This window comes from Typopeltis vanoorti, chromosome 12 (genome assembly GCF_054136105.1).
Source record: "Typopeltis vanoorti isolate ZY-2024b chromosome 12, IOZ_Tvanoo_1.0, whole genome shotgun sequence".
Classification (NCBI taxonomy): domain Eukaryota; kingdom Metazoa; phylum Arthropoda; class Arachnida; order Uropygi; family Thelyphonidae; genus Typopeltis; species Typopeltis vanoorti.
In genome coordinates this window covers 70336907-70363378 of record NC_143560.1, presented here as the reverse complement: position 1 = coordinate 70363378, position 26472 = coordinate 70336907, and the positions used below count along the sequence as shown (strand labels likewise).

General features: G+C 35.6%; 1 protein-coding gene across 5 annotated transcripts in view; it reads left to right on the top strand.

Annotated features, from left to right (window-relative positions):
* The window catches only part of LOC150100871 (nuclear receptor coactivator 5-like), a 201805-nt gene that overhangs the window by 20982 nt on the left and 154351 nt on the right, over window positions 1–26472 (top strand). The window contains exon 1 of one of the 5 annotated variants that reach the window (XM_090401697.1): window positions 14043–14169. The exons of the other annotated variants lie outside the window; for them this stretch is intronic. The gene's annotated coding sequence lies outside the window, so the exon portion shown is untranslated. Of the gene's footprint in view, window positions 1–14042; window positions 14170–26472 lie in introns of those variants that run through there. 5 annotated transcript variants of the gene reach the window in all.

Sequence of the window (26472 nt, the reverse complement as noted above, 5' to 3'; positions counted from 1 at the left end):
GAGTTGGTATGATCGCGATCTATAATTACATCTGTTGACCGGTCTTGGAGAAGTGTGTGCATTTTGCTTTCATGTTCTGTTGTATCCATTACTACAGTTGCGTTTCCTTTGTCTGATTTGGTTATTGTAATGTGGTTATTGTTGCGTAGCCCTTTTAGAGTCATTATTTCTTTATGTGGGATATCATTTTTGGGAGCCTTAGAATGGATTCGGATATTGGCCATGTCTAACCTAATATTATTGGCTGTTGCTGGGGGCAGATTGTATAGTCCACGTTCAACAGAAACTCCTTTTGGTCTAAACTTTGAATAAGACATATATCTCTTCTGGAGTGAGAGGTCATTTAGTAAACAGCAAAATTGTGTCAAAATAATAAATAATCACATTACAGTAACCAAATCAGACAAAGGAAATGCAACTGTAGTAATGGATACAACAGAATATGAAAGTAAAATGCACACAGTTCTCCAAGACCTGTCAACATATCTAATTATAGATCGAGATCCCACCAACTCACAAAAGAATAAGGCGTGCAAGTTATTGAACAAAGTCACTTCCTGGCCAAAAGAAACAGTCAACAAACTCAAACCCTTTCACGTTAAAACACCCAGAATATATGGAGCTCCAAAAGTTCACAAATAAGGTACACCTTTACACCGTATTGTAGATAGTATAAACAGCCCTACATATAAACTAGCTAAACATTTAGCCAAACTACTAGCCACTTGCACAAGCAATTCTCCCTCTTTTGTTAAAGATTCTACCCACCCAAAAAGTATTTTAGAAAACCGCACCTTAAATAGTTCAGACCTAATGGTGAGTTTTGCTATCACCTCATTATTCACTAATGTACCATTGACTGAAACACTTAAATTACTAAATTCACAGTACAGGCAAGTTATTTTACATGGAAAGGAAAAATATACAAACAATTAGAATGGACAGCTAGTCTCTGGCGATGCTATGTTGATGATGTGTTTGCTATTTGGCCACATGCCCAGACACATTGAATACAATTTTAGTGCATCTAAATAGCCAGCACCCTAAAATCCACTTTACAATGGAACTAGAAGCCAATGACTGCCTGACCTTCCTGGACACACTGATCACACGTCTTCCAGAAGGTTCCTTATCATTTTTGGTTTATAGAAAACCCACACATACAAGGAGATATTACACAAACAATCACACCATCACCCTTCTCAACAATATGGTATCTTAAAAACACTAACCCATAGATAAGTTTAGTTTAATCCTTTATCCAAGTGTGAGCAAACAAAGTTTGTGCCTGAAAGTATCTTCAGGACTGGGGTAACATTACACATATCTGCAAGGAGTGATGAGAGAGCTTTCTCCACCTTTGCAACGAGTTGCCTGGTGTTGCACTGTCTTACCCCAGTTCTGAAGATACTTTCAGGCGCAAACTTTGTTTGCTCACACTTGGATAAAGGATTAAACTAAACTTATTATAGTCTAACCAAGTGAAAAATAAACTCTCAACTAACCCATAGAGCTAGAGCAATCTGTTCCAATGACATTGCTCTCACTGCTGAACTTTCTCACCTGTGCCACACCTTCTTAAGCAATGGCTATAATCCACATAAGATAGATAAAATACTAAATGCTACCCAGAAATCCCCCCCACTATACCACAGAAGACTACAACAAAACTATCACCATCCCATACATTATAGGCGCATCTGAAAAGATATCTAGGGTGCTTAACAAACGCCAACTGCGCACCATATTTAAACCGCATGTGAAATTGGCAACTCTCACCTGTTCACCTAAGGACAGATTCACTCCTTTATCACATGCAGAAGTCTTTAGAAGTGCCCTGTTCTTGTCATCGAGCCTACTATGGACAGACAGGAAGAACTGTGGACATCTGCCTCAATGAACACAAAAATATATCCAGCACACAGGATCAGTTGGAAAAAAACAAAAGTACTGCACAGAAGTTTCTACAAGTCAGAGAGGTTGTTCCTGGAATCAACAGAAGCCTTAAAACATACTCCAAATCTTAACAAGTATGGCTGTATAAATCTACCAAAGATTTGGGAGACTGTCATCCTAAGGCCAAATTAATATTTATTTTAATTTTATTTATTTTTATTTTGTTCAAAACTTTCAAGGACTACTATATTTTTTTCAAAACTTTGGACTACTGTTTTTTTTTTAACTTAGAATTTTTAACTTTAACACCATATTAGGACTTTAGTCTTGTGTTGTACGCTGCAATTACTTATTCTAATGCCCACTGTTACACCGAATTGTGGTTGTCTCGCATTTGTAACAAACTTTGTTTGTGTGCTCTGAAGATGCTGGATATAATACAAGCGAAAAATTAGCTTTTAAGTTAATAAATAGTTATTTTCTTATCAATCTGTGTTCGATTCAACACTGTTTAAATTCAATCCAACATGCTGAGAAATATGTGCAAGAATTTAGTGACTATGTAAAGGCTGAGGGTTTTCTTACCAAACAAGCGTTCAACTGTGATGAAACCGGCCTATTTTGGAAAAAATTGCCAAAGAGGACCTACATCACTCAGGAGGAAAAAGCACTTCCAGGACACAAGCCAGTGAAGGAGAGGCTGACTCTTTTGCTATGTGTGAAATGCAAGTGGGGACTTCAAGGTCAAGCCATTGCTTGTGTACCACTCTGAGAATCCGAGGGTGTTTAAGAAAAATAGTGTGATGAAAAGTAAATTGCCTGTTATGTGGTGGGCTAATAGTAGGGCTTGTGTAACCAGGCAATTGTTTATTGAGTGGATCCATGAAGTCTTTGCCCTAAGTGTGAGAAAATACCTTCAAGAAAAAAATTTGCCAATTAGATGCCTTCTTGTGATGAATAGTGCTCCTACTTATCCTCGAGGTTTGGCGGACGAGTTAGTGGAGGAGTCTGATTTTATCACAGTGAAGTTCCTGCCCTCTGACACAACTTCTCTAATTGAGCCCATGGACCAGTAGGTCATTTCGAACTTTAAGAAACTCTACATCAAAGCACTGTTTCAAAGGTGTTTTGAAGTGACATTAGCATTAACACTCAGAGAATTCTGGAAAAATCACTTCAGCATCCTCCACTGGTTAAGTATCCTTGACAAAGCCTGGGTGCAAGTGACTTACAGGATGATGAAATCGGCCTGGAGGAAATTGTGTCATGTTAAATTTAATAACTATTGTAAATCTGGCCTTTCTATTCTATTGGATGGTTTACACAGAAATGACTAGAATGGCACATCAAAACCTAGTATGAGCACATAATTAAAGAAGCTTGTAAAATTCTAATCAACCAACCTGATCACAACAATAATGATGGTTTAAAAATCTCAATGATATGGATTGCACATATTCAACCCATTTAACCTTTTGTTCTAACAAGTCATTTTAATTAGGACTATAGTACTTCAGGACCTTAGGCATAATATATTATTACTAATCCACAAGACTTATTTTTAATTCTGATTTGGCTGATTGCTAGATTAAGGGTTAATATGAATTTGTTTTCTGACCATGTAAAATAGGATATAACTTTGGATTTTTTTTTTTTTTCATGCTAGAGGTCAGGCTAGTAGAATAACAGTTGACTATATGAAAACCTTAATACAAAGCTCAGGAAATTCTTAAGACAGTAATACTTCCCTTAATTTTATGAAAATGAATACTGATCATTGTGTAAGATTAAAAGAAAGGATATGATTCTACTGTAAATGGGAAATGAACTTATTGGCTAGGAAAGACATGTTATTATAGTATGCTGTTTGTTACATTCATAACCTTGACGAAAAGGTTGCATCGTCCAAAAGCACCTGCAGGCATGGTTATTAGTTGATAAAAATGTGTGTCATCTTATCCAAGAAATGCAAAGGATGACATGTAAACTCTAACATCAGGAGACTTAAATGGTTCTTGGAAAGCTTATGAGGATATCTTGACTTGACGCTAGTTTATGGAAGCAGTCAGAGTGTATAGAGGTTCACATTAGTAATTGCCAGTGTTCACTATGCTGTGTGCATGTGCATTTCTCCAGTGTTTCCACTCTATTACTCTAACCCATTTCAACTTAATACACTCTAATTTGTATTTTTCGGATGATAAGACGCACCCCAAATTTATGAGACGATTTTTAGAAAAAAATATTTTTTTATATAAAGATATTTACAAATTCTTACTTAATTTTTATTTATTGTTACAATCATTTGTATTAGCAATATTCAGTTCATCTTCACTCTCGGTACTATTACTCGTCTCGTTAATGTCACCGTTCGTATTACTTTCATCTGAACTATTGTTGTCACTCCCTTCAAAAACTGCATCATCTTTAGTACCATCCATTGCATTACTTATCCCGCATTTCTTAAATGACTTTATAATCGTCTCTTCTTTCACAGCTTCCCATGAATTTTTCACCCAGGTACATACTTCTGAAATTGTTGGCCGTTTCATATGTCCTGTTGCTGTAACATTGTGATTGGGCTTTGCCATCCATTTGTTCCACCCTTCCCTCATAAAATTTTTGAATGATTTATTAATAGATCCATCCAAGGGTTGTAATTGACTTGTAAGGCCTCCAGGAATGATAGCTAATTTTGTATTCATTTCTTTTAGAAGCTTCTTTGTTGATTCTGTGCTCTCAATTGATCCCACACTAACATCGCATGCTTTTTAAACAATGCACCTGGACGTTTTGCCCATATCTTTTGTATCCATAATTTCATTCCTGTTTCGTCCATCCAGCCTTATTCTTGAATGTGGATAATAATGCCATGATGAATTTCATCTCTCGGTAATTTTTTTCTCTTGAAGATTAGCATGGGGAGTAGTTTTATTCTGTTCGCGCAACAAGCTAAAACTACAGTGTAGTGAGTTATTCGTGATTTGGTGCCTTTTGAATCTACTGTCCAATTTGAAGGAACATCAAAAGTTAGAGGCATTTCATCCATGTTCGCAATTCGATTAAGCTCAAAGTTAAAGTTCCTTCTCGCTGATATGGCAAATCTATGGAATTCTATAATTTTAGCTTCATAGTCAGCCGACATTTTTTGGGTTAGAGTGGTTTTTATATGCACCCGTGTCTTTTCATAAATCTGAAGCAACAAGGCAGCAATACAGTAAAATCCAAAATTCCATTAGCAGTTGCCCATTGTTTCGCTTCAAAAATTATCTTTTTCGTAGAAACAGATATTCCCATGTTTCGATGATTTGTTACCCAATTTTTCATTTGTACTTCTAATTCTGGCCATTTTTCTAGGTGCTGCAAACGGAATGTTTTCTTGTGTTTACATAGCAGTTTTAACTGTTTCTCTTGTTTTCTCCACTCACGAACCATTTTTTCTGTTGGTGGTGGACCAAAATGTCTTTCTGCTGCTCTGTTTCCATATTGTTTTGCATAATTTATCACATTTAATTTGTAACTCATGTTATATGAAAGTAATTTTTGTTTTACACTCATTTTTTCTAATTTTAAGATAAAAATTTTAACGACTTATAAAAAAATAATTCAAATGAACCGTACAAAAGCTCATATGTTTACACACTAATGACTATTGACGCTCTAAATCGGTGATTCACCCACATGCAGCGAGATAACTTAGGTACCTACCTTCAGTTCATTGCGCCAGTAATTGAACTTCAACAACAGCTTCGGTACAGTGTAAAGATTTGTATTTTAATGTTACCTTCGGACCATAAGACTCACCCCGATATTCTGTCGATTTTTCTATGTAAAAAGGTGCGTCTTATGGTCCGAAAAATACGGTAGTTACTTTAATCCTGTACCGTTTGGGCAAATTGATGCTGATGTCAACCAGTTGCAGTTGCATATTTGTTCTGCTATCTAGACAGAAGCAGAACTCTTGCAAACACTGATGGATTTAAGCAAATTAATGTAGTGCTTGTTATTTTCCAGGTTATAGCTAGACAAAAAAAAAAAAAAAGGGAACATTAATATGAGAAATATTATATTAGTAGTTTTACTGTGTTAAACCCTCAAAATGCTGCTGTCAAAATTAAAGTGGAAAAGAACTGCAAATTCATTTAAATTTGAGTGGATGGACCTATATGATATAATTTGTTTTTAAATTACATGTATATTAATATTTAAGTAGCTGAAAGAATAAACATTCGGATTATTCAGGTTGTTCTTATATTTAGATTGCTATGTACAAGATCTTTTAACAAAGATGTCACCAGTTTTGGGCATATAAAAAGTGGCTGGCTTATGGCTTTTGCAATTCTGAGCACAAGAGCTGGTAATAGATCATCATGTAATGAGTCTATGCAGTTAACAGCACTGATATGGAGTATTAAAGCAACATGATGTCCATAAAACTTTGAAAGCCTGTGATACAGAGCAATAACTCACAGTACACCCTTTACCAAGTGGATGGGTGAGTGGGATTATTATCCGGAGACCTAGTCTGAACATATTATGCAAAACCTTACATGATATACAAAACATACACTTGCTCAAGAACCCTTCCTTCCATTTTTTTAATAATATATCCCAATAAGTCCATAGGGATGAGTTCCAGAAATGATTAGGCATGTTATTCTGTGGTTGGAGTTAAAAAAAAAAAAAAAAAAAAAAAAAAAAAAAAAACCACTAACACTTTATATTCCCCGAAGGGAGTAGGCAAGGCCATTTCAGCCCAGTCTAATTTTTGTAGGCTGATGGTCAATCTCCACTCTTAGCCAATCAAAGATGACTGGTCCAAACTATAAATGATATTAGTGGCATCCGATGAAGAGATTATGCGACAGCATCCACCATCTTTTAGCCTCTAACATTATCAAATTCCTGACATGTACCCTCAAGGGGTGTACAGGATATGATAGTACTACATGAAAAATTTATGTCATTACTAACTTCCTATCTACAATTTTCCTCCAAATCAGTGTTACTTGTCAAGACTCCAACATTATCAGATCTTATATTTCTATCATCCAAGGCACTTTGTACCATATCAATCCACCTATATCTTGGTCTTCCTCTGGGTCGTTTTCCTGCCAACCTGGCAGAGAACACTTGTTTTGCCAATCTTTCCTGGCCCATTCTCTTTAAATGACCATACCACCTGAGATTAGCTTTGCTAACGCATTCCTGGATGCTGACAATGTCAAGTTCTTTTCTAATATCCTCGTTTTTAATATGATATTGCCATTGATGCCATCTGTTCACGCTTCTAATCTTTCTCAGGACTCATATCTGCGGTCTCTAGTCTTTGATCAAGTGTTTTACTTCTGACCCAGCTCTCAGATCCATAAGTCAAAACTGGTTTGAACACTGTCTTGTATACACCTAATTTAGTATTCCAACTAATTTCTCTCTTATTCCATATGAATTTATTCAATTGACTGCCTACCATACCAGCTTTGTTGATTCTGTTGTCTATTTCCATATTTAATTTACCATCTTCACTAAAAATCGTGCCTAAGTAGCTGAAATGTTTTACTTGTTCCACAGGTTCCCCGTTCACAACACAATTGACATTTTCAACAATTCTACCTATTTTCATTGTCTTTGTCTTTTTAATGGTGACCTTCATACCATATCTATTACAACAGTTATTCAATTTAGTCAGAGAATCTTGCCGACTTGTAGCAGATTTATTTTGAAATATAACATCGTCCACATAAAGCAAAGAGCTGACATTGACATCTCCAATTCTGATATCATGTTTAATACTACTTTCCTTCATAATGTGATCCATATAGATGATGAATAACAGAGGGGATAATGTAGATCCTTGTCCTCAAATAAAGACTAAGTATTGCTTGAGCCTGATATAATGCCCCATTGACACCATATAACTGTAGCGTATTGAATAGCTTCTCTCTTTGCACCTTATCATATGCCTTTTCCAGATCGACAAAACTTAAATACAGATCTTTGTTATATTCCCATGCTTTCTCAACTATTTGTCGTAAAGTGAAGATCTGATCCTGACAGCCTCTATTTGGCCTGAATCCAGCTTGTTCTTCACCAAGTTTTTCTTCCACAATTGTTCTCAACCGTTTCTCAAGTATACTGGCATAAATCTTGCCTGAAACACTCAGTAGGGATATACCTTTGTAATTCTCATGTTTTATTTCCCTTCTTATATGTGGATACTATTAGAGCTCTACTCCAATCATCAGGAATTCGTCCCTCTGTCCAGGCCTTCTGAACTATGCAGTGCTGCCACTGTAAGACTTTTATACACCATACTTCAGCATTTCTGGTCAAATATCCTCTACTCCTGCTGCCTTTCCACATTTCAAGCCTTTGATGGCTTTTTCTACTTCAAGTATGGATATGTATTCCTGACTGCATACCTGGTCAGTGTTTTTTATCACTGTGCTGTCATCACTGCTTGTTTCATGTAGAAATTTTCAAAGTAATTACAACATACTTCAAGGATATCTTTCTCCTGCTTTCATGTCACCTTTATCATCTCTAACTCCTTTTAGAGCACTCTTTCCCATTTCTAAGCTTCTTCAACAACCTCCAGAATATTTTGCTACCTTCTTGATATTTATTTTCTATGTTCTTGCCAAAGTCCTCCCATGACTTTTGTTTAGCTAGTTTTACACAGTGTTTCGCTTTCTTACATTTGTCTCTGTATTCTGTAAGAGTAAAAGCTGACTTATTTGCCAGGAACTTTTGATATGCTTTCTTCTTTTCCTTCACTGCCTCTTTAACTTCCTGTGTCCACCATGGAGTTCTGATTTTTCTATCCTTGCAGACAACCTCACCACCTGCCTCTCTGACTGAATCATTCAGGGTTTTCTTCAAGGAGCCCACCAAATCTCCAACGTTTAGTTCCTGTTCTCAAACTCTTTAATTTTTTCTTCAATAATCTTTGTGTATTTTAACCTACAGTTCACATCTGAGAGCTGCTCGACTTTTATTCGCTTTAAAACTTTCTTACATGTTATTCTTTTCAATATGAAATTCAATTTTATCCTGCTCAGGACTAAATAGTGATCGCTTCAATTTCAAGTCCTATGTACGTTCTGGTGTCCTGCACCAGAAACATCACTATCAACAATAATATAGTCAATGAGACTTTTCTTATTCCTTGCCTCTTCTCTCCATGTGAATTTGTGCACATTTTTATGTTGGAACATAGTGTTAGTATTAACCAGTCCATGTCCTGATCAGAAATCCAAGAGGTATTTGCCATTATTATTAGCTTTGCTCTTTTCTCCAAATTTTCCCAAAATATTTTTGTATGTCTGACAATCATTTCCTACTCTGCTATTTAGATCCCCAACTAGGACCAACTTTTCCTTTTTCATTGTGTCAGTTGCTTTTTCTAAAGCAAAAAAAAAATTCCTCCACTTCTACCTTAGTAGAGCCTGCTGTGGGACCATAGGCAAAAATAAGTCTCATCGTCCAATTCCCCATTCTGATATTTGCCCACATCACTCTACTTGAGACTGACTGCCATTCAAGAAGGTTAGCCTCGTATTTTGTGTTGAATACTATGGCTACGCCTTCTTTTCCTTGATTGTCATTTCCTGAGTATAACATTTTGTATTCATTGCTCAGAAAGATCTCGTAGTTTTTGTCTTTTTTGTTTCAGTCACCCCTATTATGTCAATCTGGTACTTATCTAATTCTTCAGCTAGCTCCATTTCTTTGACATTCAGGCTTTTTATTTTGATAGTACCGATCTATAAGTCTGGTGATGTTTAGTTGTCGTGTGCTTTCAGATTTGTTCTAGTAGCTGACTTTTCACTGTTCGCCCTGGCAAAAAACAATGGAGGCCTTGTTTAACTCCTGGCATGAAATTTTGTCATGTTGTACCATAATTTTCTATATTGGTTTTAGCCAATAAAAATACAATTTGGTTGGCTAAATCCCAAATTGCAAGCCCATCCTCGTTCGTTCAGTATCCAGGTAGATACCCAACAGGGTCCACCATGAGAAGGTGAGGATTGGACATTAAGTCAGAAGGCCTGGTCGGTTCTCGCATTCCTTTAATGGCTATGTGGAGGTCTACTCTCAGTTATACAACTTTGACCCTTAAGCACCCCTAGGCCCCTAACAACTGTATATTATTGTCCAAAATAGTGAGAACTTGTAAATCACCCATGGAATCATTACTCTTGGAACCCTTTCTGCACATCTTCCCAAGAATCTCTTCCTTTACAAGAGAAGTCTGTCTTCATCTAGGTTAAGTGTTTTGAATAATACTCGGTTCTTGGGAATGTGATCACCTCTCTTAATTTTTTCATATTTATTCCTTAACTCAGGATCTCCTTTCTGAGCCTCTATAATATGGGGCTTACCCCAGGTTTGGCGATGAGGAGGTTTATATATGACTCTTCGTATAGTCTCAGCACTATTGAGCTTGCCTATGTTACTGTCTTCCTTTTTAACAGGATCCACCAGTGCAACACTGGAAATCACATAATTTCAGTAACTATTCCCTTTTCAAGACTTCCGTTTACTACAGGATTATCTGCCTTTCTCTTCACTATCCCCCCTTTCCTGACATGGATTAAATTTGGGGGCCATCATTTTTAGCTTGCCTTATTCTTTGATAATTGCGTCTAGTCGCTCTATTACTGGCAGACGTAACCTCTCTATCTCCTGCTTAATTATCAATCTTACTGACTCCGTGACAAAGGAATCAGTTAACTTAGGTTTGGTTGTCAATATCTCTTCGCTCACAACCTTAATATGAGCCTTATTCTCTAGGTCTATGTCTTTTCCTTCCACTTCTCTTGGGGATTTTTCTTTCAGCATATCAAGAACCTTTTTTGAGTTACAGGTGGAATCACTTGTTTAATTGAGTGTACTTGTTTGGGGATAGAGGCGGGATGTATATCACCAAGCCTCTCCTCTCTGTCTCGGACTGCAAGGTAACACATTACAAGTTCTTTATTTTCTTTTTATGTGCTGTTTCTTTTAGTTCTTCCCTTAATCCCAATCGAAATTGATGAAAAACTGCCCAATCTAAATGCGACTTATCCTCCTCAGAAACACTCAGACTACTTGCAAGAGTTAGTAATCTATTATAGAAGTCTGTAGCACTTTCTTTGTTTTCTTGCCTGCATTTCTGTAACTTCCAAAGATTCGGGCTTATGTTCCTCACTTTAGAATACTGTGATATTAAAGTATCCTTAAACTTTGAATACTCTAACATGTCTCTGAGAATAGGGGAAGCATTTAAAAAGATCTTTGCTTTACCAACCAGTTTGTTTCTTAGGAGAATCAGTAACTGGAAGTCTATCCGCCTCCCAATTTTTCTTAATTCTTCTACAAAACCAAAAATAGGAATGAATGTCATCATTTTGACATTCATTCTTTTGTAAAATATTTACTTTGTTTTACTTTTCATTTTATCTGTTCTTTTTTCTGTCTATCTACTTCCTTACCTAACATTGTTTCTTGCCCCACCCCTATCTTTCTGCTGTTAGTTAGACCTCATGTTGTATCTAACGTAACAGTCCCTTAGCAATCGCACAATGTCAATTAAGAAATTTATTTATTTATCTTAGCGACTGCACCACTTAATTGACTTTTTTATGTTTGAAAGTCAGGGCGAGAAGATGACAAAATTAATTTAACACTACTGTACAAATTCCTTATATGCAAGTCGTGGCTCGTTAATATTTTTGGGATAGTGCATTGGCTAAGGAATGAGAACCAGGTAGTTACAAAACAAAAACATATATATTATCAAACTGAAAGATGTGATACAGAGCACATAAAAGTTAATTTAAGATGAACTTAATCAAAAACACTTTAACACACAAATTTACTTGCTATCTGAGCAACAGAAAAACCTACTTTTCCTTGATATAAGTCTCTTCTATGACACAACTTGGCATACAAGTATGCATAAGTATTCCAGGAGGGATTACATTCAAATTTCTTTCAATATATTCAAAACTTAAATGACACTAATTCAGATACTATCACAATCAACCTGTGAATTAGACATACTTAGCAATACATAATTTTCTGTTATTTCACATTCACTTTTCCCGCTAGTAAACAAGTAACCTCTCTCAATCCTTTAAGATTTCGAGTATCTTATGTGTATGTAACTCGAAATCTACAACAAATTTATGGCTTAATTGCTAACAATCTCGAGAGGAAGGTCCGACATACATTCCATTATACACATTGGAACTGGAACGTCCTTCGTCTAGTCACGCTGGGGTTCTGATTTAGCTACCCAGAGCCTAGAGTGAGCTGGCAGCAGTGGACAATGGCAGGAAAATGAACCTCCTGGATTTCAGCAAGGAACCCTGTAGAACAGTAGAACAGAATTAAATTCAGAGTATTCCAGGATTAACCAGAAGCAATGAAAGAACTGACATCGTCGCTGGCTGCCTGACCATACGATTTTGGTGGTATTCGGTGCTAATCCGGCTTAATTCTTATTAAGCTCTTAACAAGTCTAAAGTGCAAGTGCATTTAACAGCAATTTATATTTTTACAATTTTATAATATTACAACTAAGTACATTTTTTCCTTATAATTTCAGACAAAAAATATTGTAAAATATAATTGCGAAAATTCTCTGAAAAAAATTATATCTCGCGATATTTTGCAGTATCTCCCAACATGCAAAGTACATCTCCTTGTGGACCTGTATACTGCTATGCATTAAGGGAAGGGCCACTACCCAGACCGGTTTCGACCTTTATTGAGGTCTCGTCTGTGGGAGCAGACCCAGAGTGGTGATACTTAGGCAGAAGCAATCTGTCTATCTCAATGGCTTTAACAGACCTTTAAGGCCCACGACCTCCAAGCATGCATGGATTTTGTAACTGAAATACGAGGATAGAACGGTCACTCCTATGCCTCTGGGTATTCCTGGCTGTATCCCTCTGTGTGTTCACGGGGCCGGTTTACTTGCTTGCGGGATTAAAAACGCCAGAGAAACTGCTGGAAAAAACCCTGCTGTCCATGCCCAAGACCGACCAACATGGCTATGGTTGAGAAAAATCCTTCAACTCCTCACATCGTCGACAGGAATCGAGCCTAGGATACTCCTTCCCCAGTCATATGGTTGAGAAGCACGAAGCCACTAGGCAAACCGCGTGGACAGGTAGAAGCAATGGAGAGGTCATATTTACCTGTACAAGTTGCCAACCTTTGGCAACTTGTATAGATAAGGTGGTAAAAATAGGTATGGTAAGGTGGACCTTGGTCCACCTTTGCTACGAGTTGCCTAGGGATTGCACCACCTTAACTCAGTCCCGAAGATATTTTTAGGTGCAAACTTTGTTTGCATACACTTGGATAAAGGATTAAACTAAATTTATTATAGTCTAACCAAGTGAAAAATAAACTTCCACCATCTTTCTCTAAATCCAGAGTAATTTAATAATAAGGTGGTACACCAGTTGGCAACTTGTATAGGTAAATATGACCTCTCCATTGCTTCTGCCTTAGTATCACCACTCTGGGTCTGCCTCCCACTGACGAGACCTCAATAAAGGTTGAAACAGGTCTGAATAGTGGCCCTTCCCTTAATGCATAGCAGTATACATGTCCGCAAGGAGATGTGCTTTGCATGATGGGAGATACTGAGACAAGGGGTGATGAGAGTTTGGTCCACCATTGCTACGAGTTGCCTAGGGATTGCACCACCTTATCTCAGTCCTGAAGATATTTTCAGGCGCAAACTTCATTTGCCTACACTTGGATAAAGGATTAAACTAAATTTATTATAATCTAACCAAGCAAAAAATAAACTTCTTACAATTCTTGTTTAGCACACAGTCTTTCATATTAACATTTTGTTCACACACATCATCTTGTCTTTCTTTCCGCTTGCTGACTTGTTCCTGTTTTGCCACTAAATTTCTTCCTTGTCCGAGTTGTTAACTATGCCTTGCCTTATAGGACCCTCAACGTGGTGGCAATGTACTGCTCCTTCCTTTCGAGATGATGACACTGTTTCTCACGTGTAGATGGACCCAGGTTAGAAGACTTGGAATCCACGACGCTTCTCTTTCAACTTCCGATAGCGAACTTGGCATGCCAGGAACTGGTGAGAGAAGGTCTAAAAAAAATCCCAAGACAAAATTCCTTCCCACGACTTGCCTTATATGGGCTCTGACTTGCGCATGCACACATTTCTCAAAAATTATCACATATTGACCTTTGGACATGATGATGTCATCTTTCACAAGGCTTTGGAAATTTCCATCTATGGTAATTCTCGGAATTCTTCACTAATCTTAGCATTAGACTTGCTGATTTAACATTACTTAATAGCCTTACATCATGATGTTATGCACCACATTATTTTAACAAAGATTCAATACAAGATTATTTAAGTCAAAAAATTAACATTACTCCAAGTACATTCTCATAAACAAAAAACATGTAAAAACGAACATGAGTTACAATGTTACATATCATGAGAAATTTTACAGCATGCTCAGCAAGCTCCAGATTGTTTATACTCATGGTGTTGGATGTAAGACTTATGTTCTTCATGGCAGATAAAAGCAGACCTTATAAGTTTTCCATAAAAAGACAAATTAGTCTTTATTATTTGTATACTTTTCTATTTTTCTTTCTGTACTGAAGATGCCTATGAAACACAGGAAAAAAAGTCTACAATTATAGATCAAGTTTTTTATGTGATTTTCCTGCTATTAATGGTATGCTAACTCATGCTTTTCCAATTTTAAAACAGATATTAGACTCATTTTCATAAATTGGTGGAGAGCATATCTAATGAGCTAGACCAGTGGTTGCCAAAGTGGTCGATATCGACCCCCAGGGGTCGATATAACATTGTTAGGGGTCGATTCGGGCTCAGGGGTCAATAGAAAAATATAAGACATCATTGTATGGGTAATATTTAATTCAGTTAACTTGGATTACCTCCATCATGAATGACGATGCAATTAAGAGTGAATCGTGGGAACAGTGACATGAATAGGACGTAAGATGGAGCAAGGTCATGAAAATAGTTATGGAGGCCAATCAAGTAGGCTAAAATGGCGTATTTACCAATAAACGGATGTTGGTGGTTCCCGCCTGGGCGGCGCGTACATGGTTGAAGCTGGTTTCAGTCATGTTAATTCCATTTTAACAAAACAAAGAAATAAGCTAGATATAGAATTCCGTGGCGATTTAAGGCTGAAACTTACTGATTTTGAACTCAACATTTCTAATCTTGTCAAGAGTCACGAAACACACCCTTCACATTGACAGCGTTAGTAAATTGTATACTAAGTTAATAAAAGTCTTATTTTAATTATTTAAATGAAAGGAATATTAAATCCCACATTATTTCAAAGCCGAATAAGAAACTCAAAGATCGGAATCAGTTTCATGCCGAATCTGGGATTTAATATCCCCTTCATTTAAATAATGTTACATCGCCGAAGTGAAGCCCATTGGCTCTTTTATTTAAGTCTTATTTTCATATAAGGAAGATTGTATTATTGTTATTTTGTTATCTAAATTAAATTTTATATGTTACATATTATTTATCCCTCCTATCAAATATGTAATGTTAAGAAGGACGTCAAAAACGTATCCCTTTGACGTTAAGCCAATATAATAATATATACTATATTATACATACAATAAACACTGTAACTATAAAATAAATAAGCATCTGTTTTGCTTGTCCTATTATAATTACATAATAGCAAAATAGAGGGGGTTAATAAAAAGTCGAGAAACTCTTGAAGGGAGTCGACGGTCAAAGAAGTTTGGCGACCCCTGAGCTAGACCAAAGGCTTGCATTGAGATGTCTATGAAATGAAATATAGTTATCCTGACACATAAAATCAATATGGTGTATGTTTCAATGTCTGCAGGATATCTTTAATTTGTATCTGCTGCAGAGATGTTTGTGCTTCATTAATGTACTTGATATGTACTATATTTTCAAAGGTATTTGTAAAACAGTAATATTGAAGGACATTGATGTTTATATGGAATTTTATAATATACATATCTATAGGCTAAATTAGTTTTCTCAATTTAATTTTATTTTGGAACCCTTTCAAATTCAGTAAAAAGTTATGAACCCTAACTAGAATTTTTTACATTTGTAAAACTTGGGAAAAAAAATTTATAAATTGTGTAATGCAATGTTTATATAATATATAAACACAATTCTTTTAGAATACAAAACGTATGAAATAATGTAAAAGTTAAGTTCTTATTGCGAAGAGTTCATTTTGTTTGTTTATGGATTCCTAGTCCATTCCCAATGTATATGCACTATATTTTCAAAGGTAAATCACTGGGAATAAATCAGTTCATTTTTTGAGGGAAAGTATTCATGCTTAAATTCTGAACATGCCTTAGAGTTTCATTGTGAACTTCAAGAACACATTTGGATTCTTGTAAAAAAAAAAAAGTCATATAGATTTGGAAGACAATCAAGATCATTTTGTTCTATTGAGATCAAAGATTTAACTTTGTGAATATATCTGTATGATAAGCAGTTCTTTATAACCGCAAAAAAATTCTTAATTAATCTGTAATTGAAATTTATCATTGAGAAGGAATATGGAGAGCTCTCTTCATAATTCTAATAACATCACAAGAATTTTGCCATGCAACAGTTGACTTCAGTATGTAACTGCAAGGCTCTATGCAGATGATAGTTACTTCACATAACTATTAAAAAAATTGTTCAAAATCTTGCATTTTCATATAGTTAATGAATTTCATTGCTTCATCCAATGCATATTTTAAAGACAAGGAAATGTTCTTTACTAATATCTGTCTGTAAAGAACAGTGACTACTTGTAGTTTTTTGGGAATTTTTTGCTACATTTTTTGTGTTTTTTTTTTATTTGTGCATCTTTCACAGGCTCTATCATTGATTTGGTGCCACCATTGCATACATCCACATTCTTCTATCCACTTACTCCATTCATAACATTGCCGATTCAATTAAATATATCTTTCACATTGTATTCTTTTGAAAATTTTGACATAATAGCTTATCTTATTTAGAATATTGAAATAGCATACAAATACTAGTGAAATTAATCTGTAATATCTATCTTCTCATCTAATTATAATGAGTATTTGCCACATACAAACACTGATATACAGGGTGTTTCAAAAAGAATGACCCGATTTCAAGTAATTATATTTAATAATAAAAATGTGGTACAGTTACAAAATAAATTACCAAGTATTAAGTAAGGCCTAAAGTTTAACTCACCACAATTACAAACGGTACAAGTGGCATTCATTTATGGTTCATTGGTTGCAGAGATATACAATTTTCAAATCGGGACATTCTTTTTGAAACACCCTGTATTTGTATGTGGTACTTGATATGAAGTCGTTGCTTTTCATTATCAGTCATATTTTTGGCATGAAATGTTTATTTTATCAAGTGATTCAAGCTTGCATTTTGCATTGCAAAAAACTCCATCTTTATTTTTATATTCTGGGTGATCTATTTTAAAATATCTTCATGATTTTTCTGGTGCTTAAAGACCTAATTGATAATATTTTGATGCACAATAGCAACAGGAGAATTGGGATCTCCAATGACTGTGAATGAGTAGTACTCCCCCCCCCCCTCTCACCAAGTTTTTTAATTTTTATTTTGAAGATATTCATAATCTTGACATGAGCAGCTTGCTTGATATGTCATCAGTTTCTGCAACAGCGTGGTCTTTAAATTGCCTTCTTTCAACCAATGATCCAGGGGGGATTCTTATATTATTAATTTAAATTTTCATATAGCAATTTAACCATGATGTATTAAGAGCAAAATTTACAAAAGTGTGCACAATTCACTTCTTCTCTAATGCTTGTATTACATGCACAGTGTTGTAAGCTGCATTATGATGGTATATTATGGATAGTAAGGATGAGTAAGTCATTTGATATCACATGATAATATGAATGGAATGTGACTTGAAAAGTACAATATGCCATTATGTACAACATGTAAAACAATTAATACAAAAAGGAAAAAATGAAACATTTTTGGCTATTGATTTTTGGCTTTTTTTTTTTTTTAACATCCATGTTGTCATGGAACTCCAAATTACAGCAGTTCGTGGAACCATAGGATTCCACAGAGCACCATTTGGGAAACAACACTGGACTAATTGATTAGCATTGACCGCTTATTTCCCCCCCCCCCACACACACACGTACCATCCTCATGGAATTCTTTTGATTTGTAACAGTGATTATCCTCTAGGCATAGCAGAGAATATTACTCTCACCATAATCTATTGTTCTAATACCCACTATTACTGTGATTTATGATTTTAATTTTTGGGATTAATCATCATCATCAAATTCCTGCCATGTACCCACAATGGGTGTACAGGATATGATAGTACTACATGTAAAAATTATATCATTACTAACTTCCTATCTACAATTTTCCTCCAAATCAGTCTGTTACTTGTCAAGACTCCAACATTATCAGATCTTATATTTCTATCGTCTAAGGCACTTTGTACCGTATCAATCCACCTATATCTTGGTCTTCCCCTGGTTCGTTTTCCTGCCAACCTAGCAGAGAACACTTGTTTTGCAAATCTTTCCTCTCCCATTCTATTTAAGTGACCATACCACCTGAGATTAGCTCTGCTAACGCATTCCTGGATGCTGACAATGTCAAGTTCTTTCCTAATATCCTCATTTTTAATATAATATTGCCATTGATGCCATCTGTTCACACCTCTAATCTTTCTCAGGACTCTCATATCTGTGGTCTCTAGTCTTTGGTCAAGTGTTTTACTTCTGACCCAGCTCTCAGATCCATAAGTTAAAACTGGTTTGAACACTGTCTTGTATACAGCTAATTTAGTGTTCCGACTAATTTCTCTCTTATTCCATATGAATTTATTCAATTGACTTCCCACCATACCAGCTTTGCTGATTCTGTTGTCTATTTCTGTATTTAATTTACCATCTTCAGTAAAAATCGTGCCTAAGTAGCTGAAATGTTTTACTTATTCCACAGGTTCTCCATTCACAACATAGTTGACATTTTCAATGATTCTGCCTGTTTTCATTGTCTTTGTCTTTTTATTGCTGACCTTCATACCATATCTATTACAACAGCTATTCAATTTAGTCAGAGAATCATGCAGACTTGTAGCGGATTTATTTAGAAGTATAACATCATCTGCATGAAGCAAAGAGCTGACATTAACATCTCCAATTTTGATATCATGTTTAATACCACTTTCCTTCATAATGTGATCCATATAGATAATGAATAACAGAGGAGATAATGTACATCCTTGTCTCACACCAGATTTAACATTAAACCATCTTCCTGTACTTCCTTCAATTCTAACTGCTGACTTACAACTCAAATAAAGACTAAGTATTGCTTGATATAATGCCCCATTGACACCATATAACTGTAGCGTATTGAATAGCTTCTCACTTGGCACCTTATCATATGCCTTTTCCAAATCGACAAAACTTAAATACAGATCTTTGTTATATTCCCATGCTTTCTCGACTATTTGTCGTAAAGTGAAGATCTGATCCTGACAGCCTCTGTTTGGCCTGAATCCAGCTTGTTCTTCACCAAACTTTTCTTCCACAATTCTTCTCAACCGTTTCTCAAGTATACTTGCATAGATTTTGCCAAGAACACTCAGTAGGGAAATACCTCTGTAATTCTCACATTCAGTTTTATTTCCCTTTTTATGTATGGGTACTATGAGAGCTGTACTCCAATCATCGGGAATTCGTCCCTCTGTCCAGTCTTTCTGAACTATGCAGTGCAGCCACTGTAAGACTCTTATACCACCATACTTCAGCATTTCTGGTCGAATATCATCTACTCCAGCTGCCTTTCCACATTTCAAGCCTTTGATGGCTTTTTCTACTTCAAGTATGGATATGTATTCCTGCCGGCATGCCTGGTCAGTGTTTTTTACCACTGCTGTCATCACTGCTTGCTTCATTTAGCAGTTTTTCAAAGTAATTACTCCATACTTCAAGGATATCTTTTATTCCAGTTTTCATGTCACCTTTATCATCTCTAACTCCTTTTACAGCACTCTTTCCTCCATTCCTAAACTTCTTCAACAACCTCCAGAATATTTTGTCACCTTCTTGATATTTATTTTCTATATTCTTGCCAAAGTCCTCCCATGACTTTTGTTTAGCTAGTTTTACACAGTGTTTAGCATTCTTGCATTTGTCTCTATATTCTCTAAGAGCACAAGCTGACTTATTTGACAGGAACTTTTGATATGCTTTCTTCTTTTCCTTCACTGCCTCTTTAACTTCCTGTGTCGACCATGGAGTTCTAATTTTTCTATCCTTGCAGACAACCTCACCACATGCCTCTCTGGCTGAATCAATCAGTGTTTTCTTGAAGGCTTGCCACTGAATCTCCAAGGTTTGGTTCCTGTTCTCAAACTCTTTCATTTTTTCTTCAATAATCTTTGTGTATTTTAATCTACAGTTCACATCTGAGAGCTGCTCAACTTTTATTTGCTTTTATTCACTTTAAAATGTTACCTAAAATTGATAACATTAAAGCATTGGATTATGTGTGTTCCTCCCATGATATAAAAGACTATTTGCTTTTGGACACTGTCCATGTTCATGTATATTATTGCTGACATTAGAAGCTCTGATTTTCACATTTTGAAGTGGGATAAACTTCCTAGGTAGAAATTAAGATAATTTCTTAATTATTTTGTAAGTGGTTATCCAATCATATTTTTTGATATGATTTGATGATAGCAAACATGATTTGATGATATTAAACATGATATCAGAATTGGAGATGTTAATGTCAGCTCTTTGTTTTATGCAGACGATGTTATACTTTTAAATAAATCCGCTACAAGTTTGCAAGATTCTCTGACTAAATTGAATAACTGTTGTAATAGAAATGGTATGAAGGTCACCAATACAAAGACAATGAAAATAAGCAGAATCGTTGAAAATGTCAACTGTGTTGTGAGCAGGGAACCTGTGGAACAAGTAAAACATTTCAGCTACTTAGGGTGATTTTTAGTGAAGATGGTAAATTAAATATGGAAATAGACAACAGAATCAACAAAGCTTATATGGTAGGAAGTCAATTGAATAAATTCATATGGAATAAGAGAGAAATTAGTTGGAACATTAAATTAGCTGTATACAAGACAGTGTTCAAACCAGTTTTAACTTATGCATGTGAGAGCTGGGTCAGAAGTAAAACACTTGACCAAAGATTAGAGGTGTGAACAGATGGCATCAATGGCAATATCATTAAAAACGAGGATATTAGGAAAGAACTTGTTTCTGTTTCTTTTAGGTATCCCACTTTTTGATCCAACTCCCGATCGCTGGATTGGTATTGCGGACCTTGTTGATCTGGGCAACATCTGAGCCAGCACGTTGTTGCTGTTGATCATATGTGTATCAGATAGCAATCATGTTTTTTCTTTACGGTCGGAGCATCGACACTCATCTGACCTACCCTCCTCCTTTATCCAGGCTTGGGACTGGCATGAAACCTCTAAGGATTCCACGGCGGCTTTTTGCTTTGCTTCCTGGCAAATCAGAATTAACTTACAGCAGACATTGTCAGCATCCAGGAATGTGTTAGCAGAGCTAATCTCAGGTGGTATGGTCACTTAAACAGAATGGGCGAAGAAAGATTAGCAAAACAAGTGTTCTCTGCCAGTTTGGCAGGAAAACGACCCAGAGGGAGACCAAGATATAGGTGGATTGATATGGTACAAAGTGCCTTGGATGATAGAAATATAAGATCTGATAATGTTGGAGTCTTGACAAGTAACAGACTGATTTGGAGGAAAATTGTAGATAGGAAGTTAGTAATGATGTAAATTTTTCATGTAGTATTATCATATCCTATACACCCCTTGAGGGTACATGTCAGGAATTTGATGATGATGATAGCAAATAGAATTACACATACATTACATTCTTAGGTGCATTTGAGAATGTTTATTTAGCTGAAAAGAACATTATAAACTGAACATAAGCAAAGAATTTTTTTTTTTTTTAATGACCTTTCACATGAAAAGCCACAAGACCTGTGTAACAGGTCTTGTGACTTTTCATGTGTAAGTACCATGTGTGTGGGCAAGTGATCAAGGAGAAAAAGTTGGAGATTGTATTTATTGGGAAAAACAGCATGGAGGAGAGATTGTTCTAAAGAAGAACAATTACGGAACAAGAACGGAAGTGTGGTAGAATGAAGTTGACGAGTTCTTTCATTATATTTGGAGTTAGTGTATGGGTGTTGGCCAGTGGTTGATTTAGTTCTTATGTGGTTAAGTGGAGAAATGATACCAATTCAGAGGAGGCGCAGTGCCCATGAAAGTACCTATAAAAAAGGCATAGCGTTAGTGTGCCTATGAGAAAGTGATGAAAAGTAATCTGAGGGAGAGAGAGAGATCTCACCTATTAAGCAGATCACCTTGTTCTGTATATCGTCAACAATTCTTAGGGAGGTTTTGGATGCATCACCCCTAATGTAAGAACAGTATTCTGAGGTTGGTAGGATCTGACACCTATAAAGTGTTTGGTGTTGAGCAGAAGAAAACTAATATTTAGAATGAAAAAGGATACTTTTTTTAGAATCTGAGGGAGCTTGTGGAGATAATGTGTTCATGCAGAATAGGCTAGATGTGGAAGTTATCCCAAGAAAGGGGAAAACTGATCTTGAAAGGATATTGGAACATTATCAAAAGTAAGGTGGAGTGAAGTAGGATCTTTCTTGCACTTAATAAGACAGTAGTTGAGGTCAATATTTGGTTATGGAAAGTCTTGTGACTTTAATCATTTTTGAGTACCTACAGAGTTGTTTCTCAAATGAAGAAGAGGAATGGAGAATACTGTCATCAGCAAAACTATACATAGGATTTGAAGTTAGAGAGAGAAAGGTCATTAATGTAAAAGAGGGAGAGCATAAGTGAGATTATAGACTTCTGCCTATTCCAGCATTGATAAAATCTGTTGAGAGGAAGCTGGAAATCCAGTCACAAAGCACAAGAGAAGGACTGTAATAAGTTTTAAAAGAGGTATACCGTGAGTAGACATACCGATACAAAATTAATAACGGAAAAAACTCGCGTACAAAGATTATTTAATAATATAATTTTCGCCTGTGTTTCACAGGCATCTTCAGTACATTAAGCTCAAATTAAACAATAACTGCTGACAATTCCAAAAAGCGCCACCTAAGTAGCTGGTGTAAGATAACTAAAAAGGTCAATAACTTTCCTAAAAATAAAAATTAAAAAAAAAATAATAATAATAATAAGTAATAAAAAAAAATCAATACAATAAAAAGTTAGGAAAGATTAGCTGATTTGCAAAGTATTATCTCCCATGAAGGGGATAGACGTAAGCCGTCGGATCTGTTTAAGTTAGGAGAATGAAGTAGAGTTTCACGTGTTTCTTTATAAAGGCGTTCCACAAGAAACGGACTTTTGTGAAGAACTTTTGTCTTTCTCCAATGAACTCTGTGTCTAGTGAAGATGGCATGTTCTGCAAGTCTAGACTTTTCAGGTTTAAAGTATTCAATATAAGATTGGTGTTCTTCTAGCCGAATAGAGGCAGATCTTCCTGTTTGTCCGAAATAATATAATCCACAAGAGCACGGAATCTGGTATACACCTGGATAATTAAGATGTGGAAGCTTGTCCTTAGGAGAAGTGAGAAATGTGGAGATTTTTCTAAACGGTCGAAAGGCAACAAAAATATTCAGTGGTTTTAAAACTTTTGCTATATACGTTCACTGATGCTTTGTACATAAGGGATAGTAATGCGCGTTATTTCTTCTGTGTTTGAAGAGGAAGACATATTAAAACTACTCAAAGTTCTTTTAATGAAGCAATTCTTATAACCATTAGATACAAAGGAAGAAGTTATATATTGTAGTTCTTTCTGTAAAAGATCATCTGAAGAACAAAAGGAGTGGGCCCGATGAACCAGTATTTTAATAGTTCCTGCCTTTTGACTGGGATGGTGATGAGATTCTGCATGGATATAATGGCCTGTATGAGTTTTCTTTCTATAATCTGAGAAATGTAGGTTACCATCTGGTTAGCGAAGAAATCTAAAAAGGCTAACTGCTTATTTGATTCTACTTCTAGGGTAAGCTTGATCCTAGGATGAAATGCATTTAACTTAGTGAGAAATTGTTGAAGTTCATCTGAAGAGCCATTCCATACAGCAAAAATGTCATCGACATATCTGAACCAATGAGTAGTTGTGGGAGAAATGTCAAAGATACGTTGTTCAAAATGTTCCATAAAGAAATTGGAGATAGCAGGAGAAAGAGGATTACCCATTGCTGTTCCTTCAATTTATTGATACAACTTATTTTTAAAGGAAAAATAACCAGAATTTATTACAAAATCAAATACGTTTACAATGTCTGAAGGAAATTCCTGTTGTAGTAATTCAATGCTTTCCGAAAGAGGCACATTTGTAAAATAAAGAAACAACATCTAAACTGATCATGATATCAGAAACGTCCAAATGAAGATCTGAAATTTTATTTTTGAAATCCAAAGTATTTTTTATATAAGTATCAGTTCTTCTAGTTGAAGAGGAGAGTAAATTTGATAAAAATTTTGAGATTTTGTAAGTGGGGCAACCTATACAATCTACGACTGGTCTTAACGGAATGCCTGGTTTATGAACTTTTGGAAGACCATACAATCTAGGTGGACGACCGAAGAAGGTTTTAAGTTTTTTCTTTTGATCTTCATTCCATGTAGATACATTATCTATAAGAGAATTAAGTCTCTTCAATTGACTCCGGGTAGGATCCGATGTAAGAGGCCTATAAGTTGAATAGTCGCAAAGCAAAAGAGACATTTTTCTCTCATATTCCTTCCTATCTTGAATCACTACAGCCTTCCCCTTATCAGCTTGCATAATAATTAAATTATTGTTATTCTTCAGTGATTTCAATGCTTTAAATTCAGAGTAAGAAAGATTAGGATGAGGAGGTTTGGCACGAAAAAGAATTTGTGCACATTCAAAAATTTGTTGGCTGTTTTTTGGGATAAGGATCGAATACCCCTGTCTATGTTATGAAAAAAAATCCATAATTGGCACCTTATTCAGCGTAACAGTGAAATCATGTCCTTTTGATAAAACAAAACGTTCACAGTCTGTTGGTGGACGTCCGGAAACTTTTATAACTACTTTATCTATATCAATATTATTACTGGATCTAGGTATGCTGACCAGTGATTCAAATTTGCGTTTTAGCTTGTCACGAGAATCATTAAAGACCTTTAAGTTAAGAACTCGAAGATATGTGCATTACAATAGTAAAAGTTTCAACCGTTAAAACAGATTCCAGAACATTTTTTATATCCATAATTTCTCTATTTAAGAGGGCAAGAGATTTTTTTAGCTTCGTGTAGTTGATTATTTAAAAGAGACTTACTAGCTTTGAAGTAGATCCGATGAGCTTTTGGGGACCTAAAAACTTCTTTTATTTTACAACAGGTTGGAATAACCTGGGCATCGTTTAAGGAATATTAATCTGTTAATGCATTTGGCCTTCTTTACCAATACTTGACTGTATCTAGCAGATTGTTTGGAAATAGATTCTCCGTGAAGTCTAGCAATAAGTTTTAAAAGAGCTATACCGTGAGTAGACATATCGATACAAAATTAATAACGGAAAAAACTCGCGTACAAAGATTATTTAATAGTATAATTTTTGTCTGTGTGTCACAGGCATCTTCAGTACATTAAGCTCAAATTAAACAATAACTGACAATTCCAGAAAGCGCCACCTAAGTAGCTGGTGTAAGATAACTAAAAAGGTCAATAACTTTCCTAAAAATAAAAATTAAAAAAAAAAAATAATAAAAAAATAATAAAAAAAAATCAATACAATAAAAAGTTAGGAAAGATTAGCTGATTTGTAAAGTACTATCTCCTATGAAGGGGATAGACGTAATCCGTCGGATCTATTTAAGTTAGGAGAATGAAGTAGAGTTTCACATGTTTCTTTATAAAGGCGTTCCATGTTATTTACATTTGCTTGCATATTTGCAACTTCCATTAATAATGTTTTAATAATAATATTATTATTAAGATAGACCTCCAGGGAGTCAGGGACTCATCGAGGGAGGCCACATACTTCATGCACCAGCTATCATACACATTCTTGAATTCATTCACACTATTTGCACACACATCCAATGGCATTCCATTCCAATCACGCACCACTCCATGAAAGAAAAATCTATTCCTCACCTCCTTGTTAGTAATATTCATTCTCAGCTTCCAAGGATTAAATCTGTTAAGAGGAAGCTGGAAATCCAATCACAAAGCACAACAGAAGGACTGTAAAATGAGCCTCTTGTCCTTTCCCTTCCTTCCATATTATCCTTTTCTTATGAATCTCTTTCTTTATAAGATTACACATCCATTTGACTACTACCCTAATTTTTCTTCGAACTCTCAGGACATGTGATATTGCATCATTTAAGTGTTTTTTAAATTCTTCCCATGCACTGTTGGTATTCTTCCCACCCA